The sequence below is a fragment of the Rhinichthys klamathensis genome, unplaced genomic scaffold (assembly GCF_029890125.1).
Source record: "Rhinichthys klamathensis goyatoka isolate OS25496 unplaced genomic scaffold, OSU_Roscu_1.1 h1tg000313l_1, whole genome shotgun sequence".
NCBI classification, from domain to species: domain Eukaryota; kingdom Metazoa; phylum Chordata; class Actinopteri; order Cypriniformes; family Leuciscidae; genus Rhinichthys; species Rhinichthys klamathensis.
The window spans coordinates 849791-874483 of record NW_026606831.1 but is presented as its reverse complement, the minus strand read 5'-3'; the positions used below and the strand labels follow the sequence as shown (position 1 = coordinate 874483).

At 48.1% G+C, this 24693-nt stretch overlaps 30 non-coding genes across 30 annotated transcripts; all 30 read right to left on the bottom strand.

Annotated features, from left to right (window-relative positions):
- Positions 1-487: 487 nt before the first annotated feature.
- On the bottom strand, positions 488-569 carry trnas-aga (transfer RNA serine (anticodon AGA)). The gene has a single exon. It is a non-coding gene; the product is annotated as a tRNA-Ser (tRNA).
- Positions 570-1422: 853 nt separating this feature from the next.
- On the bottom strand, positions 1423-1494 carry trnah-gug (transfer RNA histidin (anticodon GUG)). Its single transcript has one exon. It is a non-coding gene; the product is annotated as a tRNA-His (tRNA).
- Positions 1495-1675: 181 nt separating this feature from the next.
- On the bottom strand, positions 1676-1757 carry trnas-aga (transfer RNA serine (anticodon AGA)). The gene has a single exon. It is a non-coding gene; the product is annotated as a tRNA-Ser (tRNA).
- A 1313-nt stretch (positions 1758-3070) lies between these two features.
- trnak-uuu (transfer RNA lysine (anticodon UUU)) lies at positions 3071-3143 on the bottom strand. The gene has a single exon. It is a non-coding gene; the product is annotated as a tRNA-Lys (tRNA).
- A 655-nt stretch (positions 3144-3798) lies between these two features.
- Positions 3799-3870, bottom strand: trnah-gug (transfer RNA histidin (anticodon GUG)). Its single transcript has one exon. It is a non-coding gene; the product is annotated as a tRNA-His (tRNA).
- A 1108-nt stretch (positions 3871-4978) lies between these two features.
- On the bottom strand, positions 4979-5050 carry trnah-gug (transfer RNA histidin (anticodon GUG)). The gene has a single exon. It is a non-coding gene; the product is annotated as a tRNA-His (tRNA).
- Positions 5051-5232: 182 nt separating this feature from the next.
- Positions 5233-5314, bottom strand: trnas-aga (transfer RNA serine (anticodon AGA)). Its single transcript has one exon. It is a non-coding gene; the product is annotated as a tRNA-Ser (tRNA).
- A 115-nt stretch (positions 5315-5429) lies between these two features.
- On the bottom strand, positions 5430-5502 carry trnak-uuu (transfer RNA lysine (anticodon UUU)). Its single transcript has one exon. It is a non-coding gene; the product is annotated as a tRNA-Lys (tRNA).
- A 653-nt stretch (positions 5503-6155) lies between these two features.
- Positions 6156-6227, bottom strand: trnah-gug (transfer RNA histidin (anticodon GUG)). Its single transcript has one exon. It is a non-coding gene; the product is annotated as a tRNA-His (tRNA).
- A 181-nt stretch (positions 6228-6408) lies between these two features.
- On the bottom strand, positions 6409-6490 carry trnas-aga (transfer RNA serine (anticodon AGA)). The gene has a single exon. It is a non-coding gene; the product is annotated as a tRNA-Ser (tRNA).
- A 115-nt stretch (positions 6491-6605) lies between these two features.
- Positions 6606-6678, bottom strand: trnak-uuu (transfer RNA lysine (anticodon UUU)). The gene has a single exon. It is a non-coding gene; the product is annotated as a tRNA-Lys (tRNA).
- Positions 6679-8515: 1837 nt separating this feature from the next.
- Positions 8516-8587, bottom strand: trnah-gug (transfer RNA histidin (anticodon GUG)). Its single transcript has one exon. It is a non-coding gene; the product is annotated as a tRNA-His (tRNA).
- Positions 8588-8768: 181 nt separating this feature from the next.
- Positions 8769-8850, bottom strand: trnas-aga (transfer RNA serine (anticodon AGA)). Its single transcript has one exon. It is a non-coding gene; the product is annotated as a tRNA-Ser (tRNA).
- Positions 8851-9955: 1105 nt separating this feature from the next.
- trnas-aga (transfer RNA serine (anticodon AGA)) lies at positions 9956-10037 on the bottom strand. Its single transcript has one exon. It is a non-coding gene; the product is annotated as a tRNA-Ser (tRNA).
- Positions 10038-10163: 126 nt separating this feature from the next.
- Positions 10164-10236, bottom strand: trnak-uuu (transfer RNA lysine (anticodon UUU)). Its single transcript has one exon. It is a non-coding gene; the product is annotated as a tRNA-Lys (tRNA).
- Positions 10237-12070: 1834 nt separating this feature from the next.
- On the bottom strand, positions 12071-12142 carry trnah-gug (transfer RNA histidin (anticodon GUG)). The gene has a single exon. It is a non-coding gene; the product is annotated as a tRNA-His (tRNA).
- Positions 12143-12323: 181 nt separating this feature from the next.
- On the bottom strand, positions 12324-12405 carry trnas-aga (transfer RNA serine (anticodon AGA)). Its single transcript has one exon. It is a non-coding gene; the product is annotated as a tRNA-Ser (tRNA).
- A 115-nt stretch (positions 12406-12520) lies between these two features.
- On the bottom strand, positions 12521-12593 carry trnak-uuu (transfer RNA lysine (anticodon UUU)). The gene has a single exon. It is a non-coding gene; the product is annotated as a tRNA-Lys (tRNA).
- A 653-nt stretch (positions 12594-13246) lies between these two features.
- On the bottom strand, positions 13247-13318 carry trnah-gug (transfer RNA histidin (anticodon GUG)). The gene has a single exon. It is a non-coding gene; the product is annotated as a tRNA-His (tRNA).
- A 181-nt stretch (positions 13319-13499) lies between these two features.
- trnas-aga (transfer RNA serine (anticodon AGA)) lies at positions 13500-13581 on the bottom strand. The gene has a single exon. It is a non-coding gene; the product is annotated as a tRNA-Ser (tRNA).
- Positions 13582-13696: 115 nt separating this feature from the next.
- trnak-uuu (transfer RNA lysine (anticodon UUU)) lies at positions 13697-13769 on the bottom strand. The gene has a single exon. It is a non-coding gene; the product is annotated as a tRNA-Lys (tRNA).
- A 906-nt stretch (positions 13770-14675) lies between these two features.
- Positions 14676-14757, bottom strand: trnas-aga (transfer RNA serine (anticodon AGA)). The gene has a single exon. It is a non-coding gene; the product is annotated as a tRNA-Ser (tRNA).
- Positions 14758-14883: 126 nt separating this feature from the next.
- Positions 14884-14956, bottom strand: trnak-uuu (transfer RNA lysine (anticodon UUU)). Its single transcript has one exon. It is a non-coding gene; the product is annotated as a tRNA-Lys (tRNA).
- A 1835-nt stretch (positions 14957-16791) lies between these two features.
- trnah-gug (transfer RNA histidin (anticodon GUG)) lies at positions 16792-16863 on the bottom strand. The gene has a single exon. It is a non-coding gene; the product is annotated as a tRNA-His (tRNA).
- Positions 16864-17252: 389 nt separating this feature from the next.
- Positions 17253-17325, bottom strand: trnak-uuu (transfer RNA lysine (anticodon UUU)). The gene has a single exon. It is a non-coding gene; the product is annotated as a tRNA-Lys (tRNA).
- A 3019-nt stretch (positions 17326-20344) lies between these two features.
- trnah-gug (transfer RNA histidin (anticodon GUG)) lies at positions 20345-20416 on the bottom strand. The gene has a single exon. It is a non-coding gene; the product is annotated as a tRNA-His (tRNA).
- Positions 20417-20805: 389 nt separating this feature from the next.
- Positions 20806-20878, bottom strand: trnak-uuu (transfer RNA lysine (anticodon UUU)). The gene has a single exon. It is a non-coding gene; the product is annotated as a tRNA-Lys (tRNA).
- A 1101-nt stretch (positions 20879-21979) lies between these two features.
- On the bottom strand, positions 21980-22052 carry trnak-uuu (transfer RNA lysine (anticodon UUU)). Its single transcript has one exon. It is a non-coding gene; the product is annotated as a tRNA-Lys (tRNA).
- Positions 22053-24142: 2090 nt separating this feature from the next.
- On the bottom strand, positions 24143-24224 carry trnas-aga (transfer RNA serine (anticodon AGA)). The gene has a single exon. It is a non-coding gene; the product is annotated as a tRNA-Ser (tRNA).
- A 126-nt stretch (positions 24225-24350) lies between these two features.
- trnak-uuu (transfer RNA lysine (anticodon UUU)) lies at positions 24351-24423 on the bottom strand. The gene has a single exon. It is a non-coding gene; the product is annotated as a tRNA-Lys (tRNA).
- Positions 24424-24693: the final 270 nt, after the last annotated feature.

Below are 24693 nucleotides of genomic sequence, written 5' to 3'. Positions count from 1 at the left end.
TTGTAAACTTGCTTCAAAGGCGCAGTTGTTTGGAGCAAATAGCAAGTCCACTGCACTCTAGGTAACTGCCAGCGAGTGTACTGACACCTAGCGATTAGAAAGTATACCAGCACCATATTCTCTCTGAAGCAAGATTCTTCCAAACTAAATGGGAGCGTTTGGTTTTCAGTCTTTTCTCTGAGGGTTCAAACCTGAGAGCTCGTGCTCTCAAAGAAGGTCCCAGTGGCAATTCACTCAAACATCCAGAGCACGTCAAGGACGCACCGTGCAACAACAAAAAAAGTGGTCTGACGGACAGGGTGAGGAGAGCCACACGTCTCCCCGACGTGTGGCTGAGTACAAAAGGGCCCTTGTCATCTTTAGCTTGCAGACAAAACTATTCCTTGCCAACATAACTCTTTTCAAGGGTAATATTGTCACAGTGACTTTTTTTCTTTTCCTAAAGTTTTAGCAAGGTTTCAACCTAAAGCAGGCGCATGCTGTCAAACGTAGTCGGCAGGATTCGAACCTGCGCGGGGATACCCCAATGGATTTCTAGTCCATCGCCTTAACCACTCGGCCACGACTACAAGCTGGCTGAAGGGGGCTTGTCATTTCGCTTGGTGCCTTGCAGCGTCGCTGCCCGAGGCCAGTGCACGTGCTGTGCACGAACTCAACAGCAAAACGTAGCCCTCCTCAAAAAAAAGAGGCTCGATCGCCCGAACAGGGACTTGAACCCTAGACCCTCAGATTAAAAGTCTGATGCTCTACCGACTGAGCTATCCGGGCTCTTGCCCGAGATGTGTGCGTGTTGCGTGGGAACCCACATCAAAATGAATCGTATCGGCTGAAAGAAAAAAAAAAGATTCTCCCATGCATCGCATTCAATTCTTCGACGATTAAGAACGGCCGTCCAAACGTCTGCTATGTCAAAATATACTTGCGCATTAGTGGGAATGCAGCCTATTAGACGGCTAATAATAATCAACCGACGATAATGCTAGGAAAAAGAACAACATCTCACTGCTTCTTGTCTGGAAAGCATCTTTACATGCTTTAATGCTGTGGACTTGCCGCGCTCTTTTCGTTATTGTAAACTTGCTTCAAAGGCGCAGTTGTTTGGAGCAAATAGCAAGTCCACTGCACTCTAGGTAACTGCCAGCGAGTGTACTGACACCTAGCGATTAGAAAGTATACCAGCACCATATTCTCTCTGAAGCAAGATTCTTCCAAACTAAATGGGAGCGTTTGGTTTTCAGTCTTTTCTCTGAGGGTTCAAACCTGAGAGCTCGTGCTCTCAAAGAAGGTCCCAGTGGCAATTCACTCAAACATCCAGAGCACGTCAAGGACGCACCGTGCAACAAAAAAAAAAAGTGGTCTGACGGACGGGGTTGAGGAGAGGTGGTAACGTGGAGCTCAATTTCAAAGGCACCCAGAACAACTTGCCGTGACCCGGATTCGAACCGGGGTTGTTGCGGCCACAACGCAGAGTACTAACCACTATACGATCACGGCGAGCTACCGGTCTCCCCGACGTGTGGCTGAGTACAAAAGGGCCCTTGTCATCTTTAGCTTGCAGACAAAACTATTCCTTGCCAACATAACTCTTTTCAAGGGTAATATTGTCACAGTGACTTTTTTTCTTTTCCTAAAGTTTTAGCAAGATTTCAACCTAAAGCAGGCGCATGCTGTCAAACGTAGTCGGCAGGATTCGAACCTGCGCGGGGATACCCCAATGGATTTCTAGTCCATCGCCTTAACCACTCGGCCACGACTACAAGCTGGCTGAAGGGGGCTTGTCATTTCGCTTGGTGCCTTGCAGCGTCGCTGCCCGAGGCCAGTGCAGGTGCAGTGCACGAACTCAACAGCAAAACGTAGCCCTCCTCAAAAAAAAGAGGCTCGATCGCCCCAACAGGGACTTGAACCCTGGACCCTCAGATTAAAAGTCTGATGCTCTACCGACTGAGCTATCCGGGCTCTTGCCCGAGATGCGTGCGTGTTGCGTGGCAACCCACATCAAAATGAATCGTATCGGCTGAAAGAAAAAAAAAAGATTCTCCCATGCATCGCATTCAATTCTTCGACGATTAAGAACGGCCGTCCAAACGTCTGCTATGTCAAAATATACTTGCGCATTAGTGGGAATGCAGCCTATTAGACGGCTAATAATAATCAACCGACGATAATGCTAGGAAAAAGAACAACATCTCACTGCTTCTTGTCTGGAAAGCATCTTTACATGCTTTAATGCTGTGGACTTGCCGCGCTCTTTTCGTTATTGTAAACTTGCTTCAAAGGCGCAGTTGTTTGGAGCAAATAGCAAGTCCACTGCACTCTAGGTAACTGCCAGCGAGTGTACTGACACCTAGCGATTAGAAAGTATACCAGCACCATATTCTCTCTGAAGCAAGATTCTTCCAAACTAAATGGGAGCGTTTGGTTTTCAGTCTTTTCTCTGAGGGTTCAAACCTGAGAGCTCGTGCTCTCAAAGAAGGTCCCAGTGGCAATTCACTCAAACATCCAGAGCACGTCAAGGACGCACCGTGCAACAACAAAAAAAAGTGGTCTGACGGACGGGGTGAGGAGAGGTGGTAACGTGGAGCTCAATTTCAAAGGCACCCAGAAAAACTTGCCGTGACCCAGATTCGAACCGGGGTTGCTGCGGCCACAACGCAGAGTACTAACCACTATACGATCACGGCGAGCTACCGGTCTCCCCGAAGTGTGGCTGAGTACAAAAGGGCCCTTGTCATCTTTAGCTTGCAGACAAAACTATTCCTTGCCAACATAACTCTTTTCAAGGGTAATATTGTCACAGTGACTTTTTTTCTTTTCCTAAAGTTTTAGCAAGGTTTCAACCTAAAGCAGGCGCATGCTGTCAAACGTAGTCGGCAGGATTCGAACCTGCGCGGGGATACCCCAATGGATTTCTAGTCCATCGACTTAACCACTCGGCCACGACTACAAGCTGGCTGAAGGGGGCTTGTCATTTCGCTTGGTGCCTTGCAGCGTCGCTGCCCGAGGCCAGTGCAGGTGCAGTGCACGAACTCAACAGCAAAACGTAGCCCTCCTCAAAAAAAAGAGGCTCGATCGCCCGGACAGGGACTTGAACCCTGGACCCTCAGATTAAAAGTCTGATGCTCTACCGACTGAGCTATCCGGGCTCTTGCCTGAAATGCGTGCGTGTTGCGTGGGAACCCACATCAAAATGAATCGTATCGGCTGAAAGAAAAAAAAAAAAGATTCTCCCATGCATCGCATTCAATTCTTCGACGATTAAGAACGGCCGTCCAAACGTCTGCTATGTCAAAATATACTTGCGCATTAGTGGGAATGCAGCCTATTAGACGGCTAATAATAATCAACCGACGATAATGCTAGGAAAAAGAACAACATCTCACTGCTTCTTGTCTGGAAAGCATCTTTACATGCTTTAATGCTGTGGACTTGCCGCGCTCTTTTCGTTATTGTAAACTTGCTTCAAAGGCGCAGTTGTTTGGAGCAAATAGCAAGTCCACTGCACTCTAGGTAACTGCCAGCGAGTGTACTGACACCTAGCGATTAGAAAGTATACCAGCACCATATTCTCTCTGAAGCAAGATTCTTCCAAACTAAATGGGAGCGTTTGGTTTTCAGTCTTTTCTCTGAGGGTTCAAACCTGAGAGCTCGTGCTCTCAAAGAAGGTCCCAGTGGCAATTCACTCAAACATCCAGAGCACGTCAAGGACGCACCGTGCAACAAAAAAAAAAAGTGGTCTGACGGACGGGGTGAGGAGAGGCGGTAACGTGGAGCTCAATTTCAAAGGCACCCAGAACAACTTGCCGTGACCCGGATTCGAACCGGGGTTGTTGCGGCCACAACGCAGAGTACTAACCACTATACGATCACGGCGAGCTACCGGTCTCCCCGACGTGTGGCTGAGTACAAAAGGGCCCTTGTCATCTTTAGCTTGCAGACAAAACTATTCCTTGCCAACATAACTCTTTTCAAGGGTAATATTGTCACAGTGACTTTTTTTCTTTTCCTAAAGTTTTAGCAAGGTTTCAACCTAAAGCAGGCGCATGCTGTCAAACGTAGTCAGCAGGATTTGGAACCTGCGCGGGGATACCCCAATGGATTTCTAGTCCATCGCCTTAACCACTCGGCCACGACTACAAGCTGGCTGAAGGGGGCTTGTCCTTTCGCTTGGTGCCTTGCAGCGTCGCTGCCCGAGGACAGTGCAGGTGCAGTGCACGAACTCAACAGCAAGCGTTGCGCTCCTCAAAAAAAAGAGGCTCGATCACCCGGACAGGGACTTGAACCCTGGACCCTCAGATTAAAAGTCTGATGCTCTACCGACTGAGCTATCCGGGCTCTTGCCTGAGATGCGTGCGTGTTGCGTGGGAACCCACATCAAAATGAATCGTATCGGCTGAAAGAAAAAAAAAGATTCTCCCATGCATCGCATTCAATTCTTCGACGATTAAGAACGGCCGTCCAAACGTCTGCTATGTCAAAATATACTTGCGCATTAGTGGGAATGCAGCCTATTAGACGGCTAATAATAATCAACCGACGATAATGCTAGGAAAAAGAACAACATCTCACTGCTTCTTGTCTGGAAAGCATCTTTACATGCTTTAATGCTGTGGACTTGCCGCGCTCTTTTCGTTATTGTAAACTTGCTTCAAAGGCGCAGTTGTTTGGAGCAAATAGCAAGTCCACTGCACTCTAGGTAACTGCCAGCGAGTGTACTGACACCTAGCGATTAGAAAGTATACCAGCACCATATTCTCTCTGAAGCAAGATTCTTCCAAACTAAATGGGAGAGTTTGGTTTTCAGTCTTTTCTCTGAGGGTTCAAACCTGAGAGCTCGTGCTCTCAAAGAAGGTCCCAGTGGCAATTCACTCAAACATCCAGAGCACGTCAAGGACGCACCGTGCAACAACAAAAAAAGTGGTCTGACGGACGGGGTGAGGAAGTGACGTGGAGCTCAATTTCAAAGGCACCCAGAACAACTTGCCGTGACCCGGATTCGAACCGGGGTTGCTGCGGCCACAACGCAGAGTACTAACCACTATACGATCACGGCGAGCTACCGGTCTCCCCGACGTGTGGCTGAGTACAAAAGGGCCCTTGTCATCTTTAGCTTGCAGACAAAACTATTCCTTGCCAACATAACTCTTTTCAAGGGTAATATTGTCACAGTGACTTTTTTTTCTTTTCCTAAAGTTTTAGCAAGGTTTCAACCTAAAGCAGGCGCATGCTGTCAAACGTAGTCGGCAGGATTCGAACCTGCACGGGGATACCCCAATGGATTTCTAGTCCATCGCCTTAACCACTCGGCCACGACTACAAGCTGGCTGAAGGGGGCTTGTCATTTCGCTTGGTGCCTTGCAGCGTCGCTGCCCGAGGCCAGTGCAGGTGCAGTGCATGAACTCAACAGCAAAACGTAGCGCTCCTCAAAAAAAAGCCCGAACAGGGACTTGAACCCTGGACCCTCAGATTAAAAGTCTGATGCTCTACCGACTGAGCTATCCGGGCTCTTGCCCGAGATGCGTGCGTGTTGCGTGGGAACCCACATCAAAATGAATCGTATCGGCTGAAAGAAAAAAAAAAGATTCTCCCATGCATCGCATTCAATTCTTCGACGATTAAGAACGGCCGTCCAAACGTCTGCTATGTCAAAATATACTTGCGCATTAGTGGGAATGCAGCCTATTAGACGGCTAATAATAATCAACCGACGATAATGCTAGGAAAAAGAACAACATCTCACTGCTTCTTGTCTGGAAAGCATCTTTACATGCTTTAATGCTGTGGACTTGCCGCACTCTTTTCGTTATTGTAAACTTGCTTCAAAGGCGCAGTTGTTTGGAGCAAATAGCAAGTCCACTGCACTCTAGGTAACTGCCAGCGAGTGTACTGACACCTAGCGATTAGAAAGTATACCAGCACCATATTCTCTCTGAAGCAAGATTCTTCCAAACTAAATGGGAGCGTTTGGTTTTCAGTCTTTTCTCTGAGGGTTCAAACCTGAGAGCTCGTGCTCTCAAAGAAGGTCCCAGTGGCAATTCACTCAAACATCCAGAGCACGTCAAGGACGCACCGTGCAACAACAAAAAAAAGTGGTCTGACGGACGGGGTGAGGAGAGGTGGTAACGTGGAGCTCAATTTCAAAGGCACCCAGAAAAACTTGCCGTGACCCGGATTCGAACCGGGGTTGCTGCGGCCACAACGCAGAGTACTAACCACTATACGATCACGGCGAGCTACCGGTCTCCCCGACGTGTGGCTGAGTACAAAAGGGCCCTTGTCATCTTTAGCTTGCAGACAAAACTATTCCTTGCCAACATAACTCTTTTCAAGGGTAATATTGTCACAGTGACTTTTTTTCTTTTCCTAAAGTTTTAGCAAGGTTTCAACCTAAAGCAGGCGCATGCTGTCAAACGTAGTCGGCAGGATTCGAACCTGCGCGGGGATACCCCAATGGATTTCTAGTCCATCGCCTTAACCACTCGGCCACGACTACAAGCTGGCTGAAGGGGGCTTGTCATTTCGCTTGGTGCCTTGCAGCGTCGCTGCCCGAGGCCAGTGCAGGTGCAGTGCATGAACTCAACAGCAAAACGTAGCGCTCCTCAAAAAAAAGCCCGAACAGGGACTTGAACCCTGGACCCTCAGATTAAAAGTCTGATGCTCTACCGACTGAGCTATCCGGGCTCTTGCCCGAGATGCGTGCGTGTTGCGTGGGAACCCACATCAAAATGAATCGTATCGGCTGAAAGAAAAAAAAAAGATTCTCCCATGCATCGCATTCAATTCTTCGACGATTAAGAACGGCCGTCCAAACGTCTGCTATGTCAAAATATACTTGCGCATTAGTGGGAATGCAGCCTATTAGACGGCTAATAATAATCAACCGACGATAATGCTAGGAAAAAGAACAACATCTCACTGCTTCTTGTCTGGAAAGCATCTTTACATGCTTTAATGCTGTGGACTTGCCGCGCTCTTTTCGTTATTGTAAACTTGCTTCAAAGGCGCAGTTGTTTGGAGCAAATAGCAAGTCCACTGCACTCTAGGTAACTGCCAGCGAGTGTACTGACACCTAGCGATTAGAAAGTATACCAGCACCATATTCTCTCTGAAGCAAGATTCTTCCAAACTAAATGGGAGCGTTTGGTTTTCAGTCTTTTCTCTGAGGGTTAAAACCTGAGAGCTCGTGCTCTCAAAGAAGGTCCCAGTGGCAATTCACTCAAACATCCAGAGCACGTCAAGGACGCACCGTGCAACAAAAAAAAAAAGTGGTCTGACGGACGGGGTGAGGAGAGGTGGTAACGTGGAGCTCAATTTCAAAGGCACCCAGAACAACTTGCCGTGACCCGGATTCGAACCTGGGTTGCTGCGGCCACAACGCAGAGTACTAACCACTATACGATCACGGCGAGCTACCGGTCTCCCCGACGTGTGGCTGAGTGCAAAAGGGCCCTTGTCATCTTTAGCTTGCAGACAAAACTATTCCTTGCCAACATAACTCTTTTCAAGGGTAATATTGTCACAGTGACTTTTTTTCTTTTCCTAAAGTTTTAGCAAGGTTTCAACCTAAAGCAGGCGCATGCTGTCAAACGTAGTCGACATTCGAAACTTGCGCGGGGATACCCCAATGGATTTCTAGTCCATCGCCTTAACCACTCGGCCACGACTACAAGCTGGCTGAAGGGGGCTTGTCCTTTCGCTTGGTGCCTTGCAGCGTCGCTGCCCGAGGACAGTGCAGGTGCAGTGCACGAACTCAACAGCAAGCGTTGCGCTCCTCAAAAAAAAGAGGCTCGATCACCCGGACAGGGACTTGAACCCTGGACCCTCAGATTAAAAGTCTGATGCTCTACCGACTGAGCTATCCGGGCTCTTGCCTGAGATGCGTGCGTGTTGCGTGGGAACCCACATCAAAATGAATCGTATCGGCTGAAAGAAAAAAAAAAGATTCTCCCATGCATCGCATTCAATTCTTCGACGATTAAGAACGGCCGTCCAAACGTCTGCTATGTCAAAATATACTTGCGCATTAGTGGGAATGCAGCCTATTAGACGGCTAATAATAATCAACCGACGATAATGCTAGGAAAAAGAACAACATCTCACTGCTTCTTGTCTGGAAAGCATCTTTACATGCTTTAATGCTGTGGACTTGCCGCGCTCTTTTCGTTATTGTAAACTTGCTTCAAAGGCGCAGTTGTTTGGAGCAAATAGCAAGTCCACTGCACTCTAGGTAACTGCCAGCGAGTGTACTGACACCTAGCGATTAGAAAGTATACCAGCACCATATTCTCTCTGAAGCAAGATTCTTCCAAACTAAATGGGAGAGTTTGGTTTTCAGTCTTTTCTCTGAGGGTTCAAACCTGAGAGCTCGTGCTCTCAAAGAAGGTCCCAGTGGCAATTCACTCAAACATCCAGAGCACGTCAAGGACGCACCGTGCAACAAAAAAAAAAAGTGGTCTGACGGACGGGGTGAGGAGAGGTGGTAACGTGGAGCTCAATTTCAAAGGCACCCAGAACAACTTGCCGTGACCCGGATTCGAACCGGGGTTGTTGCGGCCACAACGCAGAGTACTAACCACTATACGATCACGGCGAGCTACCGGTCTCCCCGACGTGTGGCTGAGTACAAAAGGGCCCTTGTCATCTTTAGCTTGCAGACAAAACTATTCCTTGCCAACATAACTCTTTTCAAGGGTAATATTGTCACAGTGACTTTTTTTCTTTTCCTAAAGTTTTAGCAAGGTTTCAACCTAAAGCAGGCGCATGCTGTCAAACGTAGTCGGCAGGATTCGAACCTGCGCGGGGATACCCCAATGGATTTCTAGTCCATCGCCTTAACCACTCGGCCACGACTACAAGCTGGCTGAAGGGGGCTTGTCATTTCGCTTGGTGCCTTGCAGCGTCGCTGCCCGAGGCCAGTGCAGGTGCAGTGCACGAACTCAACAGCAAAACGTAGCCCTCCTCAAAAAAAAGAGGCTCGATCGCCCCAACAGGGACTTGAACCCTGGACCCTCAGATTAAAAGTCTGATGCTCTACCGACTGAGCTATCCGGGCTCTTGCCCGAGATGCGTGCGTGTTGCGTGGCAACCCACATCAAAATGAATCGTATCGGCTGAAAGAAAAAAAAAAGATTCTCCCATGCATCGCATTCAATTCTTCGACGATTAAGAACGGCCGTCCAAACGTCTGCTATGTCAAAATATACTTGCGCATTAGTGGGAATGCAGCCTATTAGACGGCTAATAATAATCAACCGACGATAATGCTAGGAAAAAGAACAACATCTCACTGCTTCTTGTCTGGAAAGCATCTTTACATGCTTTAATGCTGTGGACTTGCCGCGCTCTTTTCGTTATTGTAAACTTGCTTCAAAGGCGCAGTTGTTTGGAGCAAATAGCAAGTCCACTGCACTCTAGGTAACTGCCAGCGAGTGTACTGACACCTAGCGATTAGAAAGTATACCAGCACCATATTCTCTCTGAAGCAAGATTCTTCCAAACTAAATGGGAGCGTTTGGTTTTCAGTCTTTTCTCTGAGGGTTCAAACCTGAGAGCTCGTGCTCTCAAAGAAGGTCCCAGTGGCAATTCACTCAAACATCCAGAGCACGTCAAGGACGCACCGTGCAACAACAAAAAAAAGTGGTCTGACGGACGGGGTGAGGAGAGGTGGTAACGTGGAGCTCAATTTCAAAGGCACCCAGAAAAACTTGCCGTGACCCAGATTCGAACCGGGGTTGCTGCGGCCACAACGCAGAGTACTAACCACTATACGATCACGGCGAGCTACCGGTCTCCCCGAAGTGTGGCTGAGTACAAAAGGGCCCTTGTCATCTTTAGCTTGCAGACAAAACTATTCCTTGCCAACATAACTCTTTTCAAGGGTAATATTGTCACAGTGACTTTTTTTCTTTTCCTAAAGTTTTAGCAAGGTTTCAACCTAAAGCAGGCGCATGCTGTCAAACGTAGTCGGCAGGATTCGAACCTGCGCGGGGATACCCCAATGGATTTCTAGTCCATCGCCTTAACCACTCGGCCACGACTACAAGCTGGCTGAAGGGGGCTTGTCATTTCGCTTGGTGCCTTGCAGCGTCGCTGCCCGAGGCCAGTGCAGGTGCAGTGCACGAACTCAACAGCAAAACGTAGCCCTCCTCAAAAAAAAGAGGCTCGATCGCCCGGACAGGGACTTGAACCCTGGACCCTCAGATTAAAAGTCTGATGCTCTACCGACTGAGCTATCCGGGCTCTTGCCTGAAATGCGTGCGTGTTGCGTGGGAACCCACATCAAAATGAATCGTATCGGCTGAAAGAAAAAAAAAAGATTCTCCCATGCATCGCATTCAATTCTTCGACGATTAAGAACGGCCGTCCAAACGTCTGCTATGTCAAAATATACTTGCGCATTAGTGGGAATGCAGCCTATTAGACGGCTAATAATAATCAACCGACGATAATGCTAGGAAAAAGAACAACATCTCACTGCTTCTTGTCTGGAAAGCATCTTTACATGCTTTAATGCTGTGGACTTGCCGCGCTCTTTTCGTTATTGTAAACTTGCTTCAAAGGCGCAGTTGTTTGGAGCAAATAGCAAGTCCACTGCACTCTAGGTAACTGCCAGCGAGTGTACTGACACCTAGCGATTAGAAAGTATACCAGCACCATATTCTCTCTGAAGCAAGATTCTTCCAAACTAAATGGGAGCGTTTGGTTTTCAGTCTTTTCTCTGAGGGTTCAAACCTGAGAGCTCGTGCTCTCAAAGAAGGTCCCAGTGGCAATTCACTCAAACATCCAGAGCACGTCAAGGACGCACCGTGCAACAAAAAAAAAAAGTGGTCTGACGGACGGGGTGAGGAGAGGCGGTAACGTGGAGCTCAATTTCAAAGGCACCCAGAACAACTTGCCGTGACCCGGATTCGAACCGGGGTTGTTGCGGCCACAACGCAGAGTACTAACCACTATACGATCACGGCGAGCTACCGGTCTCCCCGACGTGTGGCTGAGTACAAAAGGGCCCTTGTCATCTTTAGCTTGCAGACAAAACTATTCCTTGCCAACATAACTCTTTTCAAGGGTAATATTGTCACAGTGACTTTTTTTCTTTTCCTAAAGTTTTAGCAAGGTTTCAACCTAAAGCAGGCGCATGCTGTCAAACGTAGTCGGCAGGATTTGGAACCTGCGCGGGGATACCCCAATGGATTTCTAGTCCATCGCCTTAACCACTCGGCCACGACTACAAGCTGGCTGAAGGGGGCTTGTCCTTTCGCTTGGTGCCTTGCAGCGTCGCTGCCCGAGGACAGTGCAGGTGCAGTGCACGAACTCAACAGCAAGCGTTGCGCTCCTCAAAAAAAAGAGGCTCGATCACCCGGACAGGGACTTGAACCCTGGACCCTCAGATTAAAAGTCTGATGCTCTACCGACTGAGCTATCCGGGCTCTTGCCTGAGATGCGTGCGTGTTGCGTGGGAACCCACATCAAAATGAATCGTATCGGCTGAAAGAAAAAAAAAAGATTCTCCCATGCATCGCATTCAATTCTTCGACGATTAAGAACGGCCGTCCAAACGTCTGCTATGTCAAAATATACTTGCGCATTAGTGGGAATGCAGCCTATTAGACGGCTAATAATAATCAACCGACGATAATGCTAGGAAAAAGAACAACATCTCACTGCTTCTTGTCTGGAAAGCATCTTTACATGCTTTAATGCTGTGGACTTGCCGCGCTCTTTTCGTTATTGTAAACTTGCTTCAAAGGCGCAGTTGTTTGGAGCAAATAGCAAGTCCACTGCACTCTAGGTAACTGCCAGCGAGTGTACTGACACCTAGCGATTAGAAAGTATACCAGCACCATATTCTCTCTGAAGCAAGATTCTTCCAAACTAAATGGGAGAGTTTGGTTTTCAGTCTTTTCTCTGAGGGTTCAAACCTGAGAGCTCGTGCTCTCAAAGAAGGTCCCAGTGGCAATTCACTCAAACATCCAGAGCACGTCAAGGACGCACCGTGCAACAACAAAAAAAGTGGTCTGACGGACGGGGTGAGGAAGTGACGTGGAGCTCAATTTCAAAGGCACCCAGAACAACTTGCCGTGACCCGGATTCGAACCGGGGTTGCTGCGGCCACAACGCAGAGTACTAACCACTATACGATCACGGCGAGCTACCGGTCTCCCCGACGTGTGGCTGAGTACAAAAGGGCCCTTGTCATCTTTAGCTTGCAGACAAAACTATTCCTTGCCAACATAACTCTTTTCAAGGGTAATATTGTCACAGTGACTTTTTTTCTTTTCCTAAAGTTTTAGCAAGGTTTCAACCTAAAGCAGGCGCATGCTGTCAAACGTAGTCGGCAGGATTCGAACCTGCACGGGGATACCCCAATGGATTTCTAGTCCATCGCCTTAACCACTCGGCCACGACTACAAGCTGGCTGAAGGGGGCTTGTCATTTCGCTTGGTGCCTTGCAGCGTCGCTGCCCGAGGCCAGTGCAGGTGCAGTGCATGAACTCAACAGCAAAACGTAGCGCTCCTCAAAAAAAAGCCCGAACAGGGACTTGAACCCTGGACCCTCAGATTAAAAGTCTGATGCTCTACCGACTGAGCTATCCGGGCTCTTGCCCGAGATGCGTGCGTGTTGCGTGGGAACCCACATCAAAATGAATCGTATCGGCTGAAAGAAAAAAAAAAGATTCTCCCATGCATCGCATTCAATTCTTCGACGATTAAGAACGGCCGTCCAAACGTCTGCTATGTCAAAATATACTTGCGCATTAGTGGGAATGCAGCCTATTAGACGGCTAATAATAATCAACCGACGATAATGCTAGGAAAAAGAACAACATCTCACTGCTTCTTGTCTGGAAAGCATCTTTACATGCTTTAATGCTGTGGACTTGCCGCACTCTTTTCGTTATTGTAAACTTGCTTCAAAGGCGCAGTTGTTTGGAGCAAATAGCAAGTCCACTGCACTCTAGGTAACTGCCAGCGAGTGTACTGACACCTAGCGATTAGAAAGTATACCAGCACCATATTCTCTCTGAAGCAAGATTCTTCCAAACTAAATGGGAGCGTTTGGTTTTCAGTCTTTTCTCTGAGGGTTCAAACCTGAGAGCTCGTGCTCTCAAAGAAGGTCCCAGTGGCAATTCACTCAAACATCCAGAGCACGTCAAGGACGCACCGTGCAACAACAAAAAAAAGTGGTCTGACGGACGGGGTGAGGAGAGGTGGTAACGTGGAGCTCAATTTCAAAGGCACCCAGAAAAATTTGCCGTGACCCGGATTCGAACCGGGGTTGCTGCGGCCACAACGCAGAGTACTAACCACTATACGATCACGGCGAGCTACCGGTCTCCCCGACGTGTGGCTGAGTACAAAAGGGCCCTTGTCATCTTTAGCTTGCAGACAAAACTATTCCTTGCCAACATAACTCTTTTCAAGGGTAATATTGTCACAGTGACTTTTTTTCTTTTCCTAAAGTTTTAGCAAGGTTTCAACCTAAAGCAGGCGCATGCTGTCAAACGTAGTCGGCAGGATTCGAACCTGCGCGGGGATACCCCAATGGATTTCTAGTCCATCGCCTTAACCACTCGGCCACGACTACAAGCTGGCTGAAGGGGGCTTGTCATTTCGCTTGGTGCCTTGCAGCGTCGCTGCCCGAGGCCAGTGCAGGTGCAGTGCATGAACTCAACAGCAAAACGTAGCGCTCCTCAAAAAAAAGCCCGAACAGGGACTTGAACCCTGGACCCTCAGATTAAAAGTCTGATGCTCTACCGACTGAGCTATCCGGGCTCTTGCCCGAGATGCGTGCGTGTTGCGTGGGAACCCACATCAAAATGAATCGTATCGGCTGAAAGAAAAAAAAAAGATTCTCCCATGCATCGCATTCAATTCTTCGACGATTAAGAACGGCCGTCCAAACGTCTGCTATGTCAAAATATACTTGCGCATTAGTGGGAATGCAGCCTATTAGACGGCTAATAATAATCAACCGACGATAATGCTAGGAAAAAGAACAACATCTCACTGCTTCTTGTCTGGAAAGCATCTTTACATGCTTTAATGCTGTGGACTTGCCGCGCTCTTTTCGTTATTGTAAACTTGCTTCAAAGGCGCAGTTGTTTGGAGCAAATAGCAAGTCCACTGCACTCTAGGTAACTGCCAGCGAGTGTACTGACACCTAGCGATTAGAAAGTATACCAGCACCATATTCTCTCTGAAGCAAGATTCTTCCAAACTAAATGGGAGCGTTTGGTTTTCAGTCTTTTCTCTGAGGGTTCAAACCTGAGAGCTCGTGCTCTCAAAGAAGGTCCCAGTGGCAATTCACTCAAACATCCAGAGCACGTCAAGGACGCACCGTGCAACAAAAAAAAAAAGTGGTCTGACGGACGGGGTGAGGAGAGGTGGTAACGTGGAGCTCAATTTCAAAGGCACCCAGAACAACTTGCCGTGACCCGGATTCGAACCGGGGTTGTTGCGGCCACAACGCAGAGTACTAACCACTATACGATCACGGCGAGCTACCGGTCTCCCCGACGTGTGGCTGAGTACAAAAGGGCCCTTGTCATCTTTAGCTTGCAGACAAAACTATTCCTTGCCAACATAACTCTTTTCAAGGGTAATATTGTCACAGTGACTTTTTTTCTTTTCCTAAAGTTTTAGCAAGGTTTCAACCTAAAGCAGGCGCATGCTATCAAACGTAGTCGGCAGGATTCGAACCTGCGCGGGGATACCCCAATGGATTTCTAGTCCATCGCCTTAACCACTCGGCCACGACTACAAGCTGGCTGAAGGGGGCTTGTCATTTCGCTTGGTGCCTTGCAGCGTCGCTGCCCGAGGCCAGTGCAGGTGCAGTGCACGAACTCAACAGCAAAACGTAGCCCTCCTCAAAAAAAAGAGGCTCGATCGCCCGAACAGGGACTTGAACCCTGGACCCTCAGATTAAAAGTCTGATGCTCTACCGACTGAGCTATCCGGGCTCTTGCCTGAGATGCGTGCGTGTTGCGTGGGAACCCACATCAAAATGAATCGTATCGGCTGAAAGAAAAAAAAAAGATTCTCCCATGCATCGCATTCAATTCTTCGACGATTAAGAACGGCCGTCCAAACGTCTGCTATGTCAAAATATACTTGCGCATTAGTGGGAATGCAGGCTATTAGACGGCTAATAATAATCAACCGACGATAATGCTAGGAAAAAGAACAACATCTCACTGCTTCTTGTCTGGAAAGCATCTTTACATGCTTTAATGCTGTGGACTTGCCGCGCTCTTTTCGTTTTTGTAAACTTGCTTCAAAGGCGCAGTTGTTTGGAGCAAATAGCAAGTCCACTGCACTCTAGGTAACTGCCAGCGAGTGTACTGACACCTAGCGATTAGAAAGTATACCAGCACCATATTCTCTCTGAAGCAAGATTCTTCCAAACTAAATGGGACCGTTTGGTTTTCAGTCTTTTCTCTGAGGGTTCAAACCTGAGAGCTCGTGCTCTCAAAGAAGGTCCCAGTGGCAATTCACTCAAACATCCAGAGCACGTCAAGGACGCACCGTGCAACAACAAAAAAAAGTGGTCTGACGGACGGGGTGAGGAGAGGTGGTAACGTGGAGCTCAATTTCAAAGGCACCCAGAAAAACTTGCCGTGACCCGGATTCGAACCGGGATTGCTGCAGCCACAACGCAGAGTACTAACCACTATACGATCACGGCGAGCTACCGGTCTCCCCGACGTGTGGCTGAGTACAAAAGGGCCCTTGTCATCTTTAGCTTGCAGACAAAACTATTCCTTGCCAACATAACTCTTTTCAAGGGTAATATTGTCACAGTGACTTTTTTTCTTTTCCTAAAGTTTTAGCAAGGTTTCAACCTAAAGCAGGCGCATGCTGTCAAACGTAGTCGGCAGGATTTGGAACCTGCGCGGGGATACCCCAATGGATTTCTAGTCCATCGCCTTAACCACTCGGCCACGACTACAAGCTGGCTGAAGGGGGCTTGTCCTTTCGCTTGGTGCCTTGCAGCGTCGCTGCCCGAGGACAGTGCAGGTGCAGTGCACGAACTCAACAGCAAGCGTTGCGCTCCTCAAAAAAAAGAGGCTCGATCACCCGGACAGGGACTTGAACCCTGGACCCTCAGATTAAAAGTCTGATGCTCTACCGACTGAGCTATCCGGGCTCTTGCCCAAGATGCGTGCGTGTTGCGTGGGAACCCACATCAAAATGAATCGTATCGGCTGAGAGAAAAAAAAAAGATTCTCCCATGCATCGCATTCAATTCTTCGACGATTAAGAACGGCCGTCCAAACGTCTGCTATGTCAAAATATACTTGCGCATTAGTGGGAATGCAGCCTATTAGACGGCTAATAATAATCAACCGACGATAATGCTAGGAAAAAGAACAACATCTCACTGCTTCTTGTCTGGAAAGCATCTTTACATGCTTTAATGCTGTGGACTTGCCGCGCTCTTTTCGTTATTGTAAACTTGCTTCAAAGGCGCAGTTGTTTGGAGCAAATAGCAAGTCCACTGCACTCTAGGTAACTGCCAGCGAGTGTACTGACACCTAGCGATTAGAAAGTATACCAGCACCATATTCTCTCTGAAGCAAGATTCTTCCAAACTAAATGGGAGAGTTTGGTTTTCAGTCTTTTCTCTGAGGGTTCAAACCTGAGATTTCGTGCTCTCAAAGAAGGTCCCAGTGGCAATTCACTCAAACATCCAGAGCACGTCAAGGACGCACCGTGCAACAAAAAAAAAAAGTGGTCTGACGGACGGGGTGAGGAAGTGACGTGGAGCTCAATTTCAAAGGCACCCAGAACAACTTGCCGTGACCCGGATTCGAACCGGGGTTGCTGCGGCCACAACGCAGAGTACTAACCACTATACGATCACGGCGAGCTACCGGTCTCCCCGACGTGTGGCTGAGTACAAAAGGGCCCTTGTCATCTTTAGCTTGCAGACAAAACTATTCCTTGCCAACATAACTCTTTTCAAGGGTAATATTGTCACAGTGACTTTTTTTCTTTTCCTAAAGTTTTAGCAAGGTTTCAACCTAAAGCAGGCGCATGCTGTCAAACGTAGTCGGCAGGATTCGAACCTGCGCGTGGATACCCCAATGGATTTCTAGTCCATCGCCTTAACCACTCGGCCACGACTACAAGCTGGCTGAAGGGGGCTTGTCATTTCGCTTGGTGCCTTGCAGCGTCGCTGCCCGAGGCCAGTGCAGGTGCAGTGCACGAACTCAACAGCAAAACGTAGCCCTCCTCAAAAAAAAGAGGCTCGATCGCCCGAACAGGGACTTGAACCCTGGACCCTCAGATTAAAAGTCTGATGCTCTACCGACTGAGCTATCCGGGCTCTTGCCCGAGATGCGTGCGTGTTGCGTGGGAACCCACATCAAAATGAATCGTATCGGCTGAAAGAAAAAAAAAAGATTCTCCCATGCATCGCATTCAATTCTTCGACGATTAAGAACGGCCGTCCAAACGTCTGCTATGTCAAAATATACTTGCGCATTAGTGGGAATGCAGCCTATTAGACGGCTAATAATAATCAACCGACGATAATGCTAGGAAAAAGAACAACATCTCACTGCTTCTTGTCTGGAAAGCATCTTTACATGCTTTAATGCTGTGGACTTGCCGCGCTCTTTTCGTTATTGTAAACTTGCTTCAAAGGCGCAGTTGTTTGGAGCAAATAGCAAGTCCACTGCACTCTAGGTAACTGCCAGCGAGTGTACTGACACCTAGCGATTAGAAAGTATACCAGCACCATATTCTCTCTGAAGCAAGATTCTTCCAAACTAAATGGGAGCGTTTGGTTTTCAGTCTTTTCTCTGAGGGTTCAAACCTGAGAGCTCGTGCTCTCATAGAAGGTCCCAGTGGCAATTCACTCAAACATCCAGAGCACGTCAAGGACGCACCGTGCAACAAAAAAAAAAAGTGGTCTGACGGACGGGGTGAGGAGAGGTGGTAACGTGGAGCTCAATTTCAAAGGCACCCAGAACAACTTGCCGTGACCCGGATTCGAACCTGGGTTGCTGCGGCCACAACGCAGAGTACTAACCACTATACGATCACGGCGAGCTACCGGTCTCCCCGACGTGTGGCTGAGTGCAAAAGGGCCCTTGTCATCTTTAGCTTGCAGACAAAACTATTCCTTGCCAACATAACTCTTTTCAAGGGTAATATTGTCACAGTGACTTTTTTTCTTTTCCTAAAGTTTTAGCAAGGTTTCAACCTAAAGCAGGCGCATGCTGTCAAACGTAGTCGACATTCGAAACTTGCGCGGGGATACCCCAATGGATTTCTAGTCCATCGCCTTAACCACTCGGCCACGACTACAAGATGGCTGAAGGGGGCTTGTCCTTTCGCTTGGTGCCTTGCAGCGTCGCTGCCCGAGGCCAGTGCAGGTGCAGTGCACGAACTCAACAGCAAGCGTTGCGCTCCTCAAAAAAAAGAGGCTCGATCACCCGGACAGGGACTTGAACCCTGGACCCTCAGATTAAAAGTCTGATGCTCTACCGACTGAGCTATCCGGGCTCTTGCCTGAGATGCGTGCGTGTTGCGTGGGAACCCACATCAAAATGAATCGTATCGGCTGAAAGAAAAAAAAAAGATTCTCCCATGCATCGCATTCAATTCTTCGACGATTAAGAACGGCCGTCCAAACGTCTGCTATGTCAAAATATACTTGCGCATTAGTGGGAATGCAGGCTATTAGACGGCTAATAATAATCAACCGACGATAATGCTAGGAAAAAGAACAACATCTCACTGCTTCTTGTCTGGAAAGCATCTTTACATGCTTTAATGCTGTGGACTTGCCGCGCTCTTTTCGTTTTTGTAAACTTGCTTCAAAGGCGCAGTTGTTTGGAGCAAATAGCAAGTCCACTGCACTCTAGGTAACTGCCAGCGAGTGTACTGACACCTAGCGATTAGAAAGTATACCAGCACCATATTCTCTCTGAAGCAAGATTCTTCCAAACTAAATGGGACCGTTTGGTTTTCAGTCTTTTCTCTGAGGGTTCAAACCTGAGAGCTCGTGCTCTCAAAGAAGGTCCCAGTGGCAATTCACTCAAACATCCAGAGCACGTCAAGGACGCACCGTGCAACAACAAAAAAAAGTGGTCTGACGGACGGGGTGAGGAGAGGTGGTAACGTGGAGCTCAATTTCAAAGGCACCCAGAAAAACTTGCCGTGACCCGGATTCGAACCGGGATTGCTGCAGCCACAACGCAGAGTACTAACCACTATACGATCACGGCGAGCTACCGGTCTCCCCGACGTGTGGCTGAGTACAAAAGGGCCCTTGTCATCTTTAGCTTGCAGACAAAACTATTCCTTGCCAACATAACTCTTTTCAAGGGTAATATTGTCACAGTGACTTTTTTTCTTTTCCTAAAGTTTTAGCAAGGTTTCAACCTAAAGCAGGCGCATGCTGTCAAACGTAGTCGGCAGGATTTGGAACCTGCGCGGGGATACCCCAATGGATTTCTAGTCCATCGCCTTAACCACTCGGCCACGACTACAAGCTGGCTGAAGGGGGCTTGTCCTTTCGCTTGGTGCCTTGCAGCGTCGCTGCCCGAGGACAGTGCAGGTGCAGTGCACGAACTCAACAGCAAGCGTTGCGCTCCTCAAAAAAAAGAGGCTCGATCACCCGGACAGGGACTTGAACCCTGGACCCTCAGATTAAAAGTCTGATGCTCTACCGACTGAGCTATCCGGGCTCTTGCCCAAGATGCGTGCGTGTTGCGTGGGAACCCACATCAAAATGAATCGTATCGGCTGAGAGAAAAAAAAAAGATTCTCCCATGCATCGCATTCAATTCTTCGACGATTAAGAACGGCCGTCCAAACGTCTGCTATGTCAAAATATACTTGCGCATTAGTGGGAATGCAGCCTATTAGACGGCTAATAATAATCAACCGACGATAATGCTAGGAAAAAGAACAACATCTCACTGCTTCTTGTCTGGAAAGCATCTTTACATGCTTTAATGCTGTGGACTTGCCGCGCTCTTTTCGTTATTGTAAACTTGCTTCAAAGGCGCAGTTGTTTGGAGCAAATAGCAAGTCCACTGCACTCTAGGTAACTGCCAGCGAGTGTACTGACACCTAGCGATTAGAAAGTATACCAGCACCATATTCTCTCTGAAGCAAGATTCTTCCAAACTAAATGGGAGAGTTTGGTTTTCAGTCTTTTCTCTGAGGGTTCAAACCTGAGATTTCGTGCTCTCAAAGAAGGTCCCAGTGGCAATTCACTCAAACATCCAGAGCACGTCAAGGACGCACCGTGCAACAAAAAAAAAAAGTGGTCTGACGGACGGGGTGAGGAAGTGACGTGGAGCTCAATTTCAAAGGCACCCAGAACAACTTGCCGTGACCCGGATTCGAACCGGGGTTGCTGCGGCCACAACGCAGAGTACTAACCACTATACGATCACGGCGAGCTACCGGTCTCCCCGACGTGTGGCTGAGTACAAAAGGGCCCTTGTCATCTTTAGCTTGCAGACAAAACTATTCCTTGCCAACATAACTCTTTTCAAGGGTAATATTGTCACAGTGACTTTTTTTCTTTTCCTAAAGTTTTAGCAAGGTTTCAACCTAAAGCAGGCGCATGCTGTCAAACGTAGTCGGCAGGATTCGAACCTGCGCGTGGATACCCCAATGGATTTCTAGTCCATCGCCTTAACCACTCGGCCACGACTACAAGCTGGCTGAAGGGGGCTTGTCATTTCGCTTGGTGCCTTGCAGCGTCGCTGCCCGAGGCCAGTGCAGGTGCAGTGCACGAACTCAACAGCAAAACGTAGCCCTCCTCAAAAAAAAGAGGCTCGATCGCCCGAACAGGGACTTGAACCCTGGACCCTCAGATTAAAAGTCTGATGCTCTACCGACTGAGCTATCCGGGCTCTTGCCCGAGATGCGTGCGTGTTGCGTGGGAACCCACATCAAAATGAATCGTATCGGCTGAAAGAAAAAAAAAGATTCTCCCATGCATTGCATTCAATTCTTCGACGATTAAGAACGGCCGTCCAAACGTCTGCTATGTCAAAATATACTTGCGCATTAGTGGGAATGCAGCCTATTAGACTGCTAATAATAATCAACCGACGATAATGCTAGGAAAAAGAACAACATCTCACTGCTTCTTGTCTGGAAAGCATCTTTACATGCTTTAATGCTGTGGACTTGCCGCACTCTTTTCGTTATTGTAAACTTGCTTCAAAGGCGCAGTTGTTTGGAGCAAATAGCAAGTCCACTGCACTCTAGGTAACTGCCAGCGAGTGTACTGACACCTAGCGATTAGAAAGTATACCAGCACCATATTCTCTCTGAAGCAAGATTCTTCCAAACTAAATGGGAGCGTTTGGTTTTCAGTCTTTTCTCTGAGGGTTCAAACCTGAGAGCTCGTGCTCTCAAAGAAGGTCCCAGTGGCAATTCACTCAAACATCCAGAGCACGTCAAGGACGCACCGTGCAACAACAAAAAAAAGTGGTCTGACGGACGGGGTGAGGAGAGGTGGTAACGTGGAGCTCAATTTCAAAGGCACCCAGAAAAACTTGCCGTGACCCGGATTCGAACCTGGGTTGCTGCGGCCACAACGCAGAGTACTAACCACTATACGATCACGGCGAGCTACCGGTCTCCCTGACGTGTGGATGAGTACAAAAGGGCCCTTGTCATCTTTAGCTTGCAGACAAAACTATTCCTTGCCAACATAACTCTTTTCAAGGGTAATATTGTCACAGTGACTTTTTTTCTTTTCCTAAAGTTTTAGCAAGGTTTCAACCTAAAGCAGGCGCATGCTGTCAAACGTAGTCCGCGGGTTCGATCCTGCGCGGGGATACCCCAATGGATTTCTAGTCCATCGCCTTAACCACTCGGCCACGACTACAAGCTGGCTGAAGGGGGCTTGTCATTTCGCTTGGTGCCTTGCAGCGTCGCTGCCCGAGGCCAGTGCAGGTGCAGTGCATGAACTCAACAGCAAAACGTAGCGCTCCTCAAAAAAAAGCCCGAACAGGGACTTGAACCCTGGACCCTCAGATTAAAAGTCTGATGCTCTACCGACTGAGCTATCCGGGCTCTTGCCCGAGATGCGTGCGTGTTGCGTGGGAACCCACATCAAAATGAATCGTATCGGCTGAAAGAAAAAAAAAAGATTCTCCCATGCATCGCATTCAATTCTTCGACGATTAAGAACGGCCGTCCAAACGTCTGCTATGTCAAAATATACTTGCGCATTAGTGGGAATGCAGCCTATTAGACGGCTAATAATAATCAACCGACGATAATGCTAGGAAAAAGAACAACATCTCACTGCTTCTTGTCTGGAAAGCATCTTTACATGCTTTAATGCTGTGGACTTGCCGCGCTCTTTTCGTTATTGTAAACTTGCTTCAAAGGCGCAGTTGTTTGGAGCAAATAGCAAGTCCACTGCACTCTAGGTAACTGCCAGCGAGTGTACTGACACCTAGCGATTAGAAAGTATACCAGCACCATATTCTCTCTGAAGCAAGATTCTTCCAAACTAAATGGGAGCGTTTGGTTTTCAGTCTTTTCTCTGAGGGTTCAAACCTGAGAGCTCGTGCTCTCATAGAAGGTCCCAGTGGCAATTCACTCAAACATCCAGAGCACGTCAAGGACGCACCGTGCAACAAAAAAAAAAAGTGGTCTGACGGACGGGGTGAGGAGAGGTGGTAACGTGGAGCTCAATTTCAAAGGCACCCAGAACAACTTGCCGTGACCCGGATTCGAACCTGGGTTGCTGCGGCCACAACGCAGAGTACTAACCACTATACGATCACGGCGAGCTACCGGTCTCCCCGACGTGTGGCTGAGTGCAAAAGGGCCCTTGTCATCTTTAGCTTGCAGACAAAACTATTCCTTGCCAACATAACTCTTTTCAAGGGTAATATTGTCACAGTGACTTTTTTTCTTTTCCTAAAGTTTTAGCAAGGTTTCAACCTAAAGCAGGCGCATGCTGTCAAACGTAGTCGACATTCGAAACTTGCGCGGGGATACCCCAATGGATTTCTAGTCCATCGCCTTAACCACTCGGCCACGACTACAAGATGGCTGAAGGGGGCTTGTCCTTTCGCTTGGTGCCTTGCAGCGTCGCTGCCCGAGGCCAGTGCAGGTGCAGTGCACGAACTCAACAGCAAGCGTTGCGCTCCTCAAAAAAAAGAGGCTCGATCACCCGGACAGGGACTTGAACCCTGGACCCTCAGATTAAAAGTCTGATGCTCTACCGACTGAGCTATCCGGGCTCTTGCCTGAGATGTGTGCGTGTTGCGTGGGAACCCACATCAAAATGAATCGTATCGGCTGAAAGAAAAAAAAAAGATTCTCCCATGCATCGCATTCAATTCTTCGACGATTAAGAACGGCCGTCCAAACGTCTGCTATGTCAAAATATACTTGCGCATTAGTGGGAATGCAGCCTATTAGACGGCTAATAATAATCAACCGACGATAATGCTAGGAAAAAGAACAACATCTCACTGCTTCTTGTCTGGAAAGCATCTTTACATGCTTTAATGCTGTGGACTTGCCGCGCTCTTTTCGTTATTGTAAACTTGCTTCAAAGGCGCAGTTGTTTGGAGCAAATAGCAAGTCCACTGCACTCTAGGTAACTGCCAGCGAGTGTACTGACACCTAGCGATTAGAAAGTATACCAGCACCATATTCTCTCTGAAGCAAGATTCTTCCAAACTAAATGGGAGCGTTTGGTTTTCAGTCTTTTCTCTGAGGGTTCAAACCTGAGAGCTCGTGCTCTCAAAGAAGGTCCCAGTGGCAATTCACTCAAACATCCAGAGCACGTCAAGGACGCACCGTGCAACAAAAAAAAAAAGTGGTCTGACGGACGGGGTGAGGAGAGGTGGTAACGTGGAGCTCAATTTCAAAGGCACCCAGAACAACTTGCCGTGACCTGGATTCGAACCGGGGTTGTTGCGGCCACAACGCAGAGTACTAACCACTATACGATCACGGCGAGCTACCGGTCTCCCCGACGTGTGGCTGAGTACAAAAGGGCCCTTGTCATCTTTAGCTTGCAGACAAAACTATTCCTTGCCAACATAACTCTTTTCAAGGGTAATATTGTCACAGTGACTTTTTGTCTTTTCCTAAAGTTTTAGCAAGGTTTCAACCTAAAGCAGGCGCATGCTGTCAAACGTAGTCAGCAGGATTCGAACCTGCGCGGGGATACCCCAATGGATTTCTAGTCCATCGCCTTAACCACTCGGCCACGACTACAAGCTGGCTGAAGGGGGCTTGTCATTTCGCTTGGTGCCTTGCAGCGTCGCTGCCCGAGGCCAGTGCAGGTGCAGTGCACGAACTCAACAGCAAAACGTAGCCCTCCTCAAAAAAAAGAGGCTCGATCGCCCGAACAGGGACTTGAACCCTGGACCCTCAGATTAAAAGTCTGATGCTCTACCGACTGAGCTATCCGGGCTCTTTCCTGAGATGCGTGCGTGTTGCGTGGGAACCCACATCAAAATGAATCGTATCGGCTGAAAGAAAAAAAAAAGATTCTCCCATGCATCGCATTCAATTCTTCGACGATTAAGAACGGCCGTCCAAACGTCTGCTATGTCAAAATATACTTGCGCATTAGTGGGAATGCAGCCTATTAGACGGCTAATAATAATCAACCGACGATAATGCTAGGAAAAAGAACAACATCTCACTGCTTCTTGTCTGGAAAGCATCTTTACATGCTTTA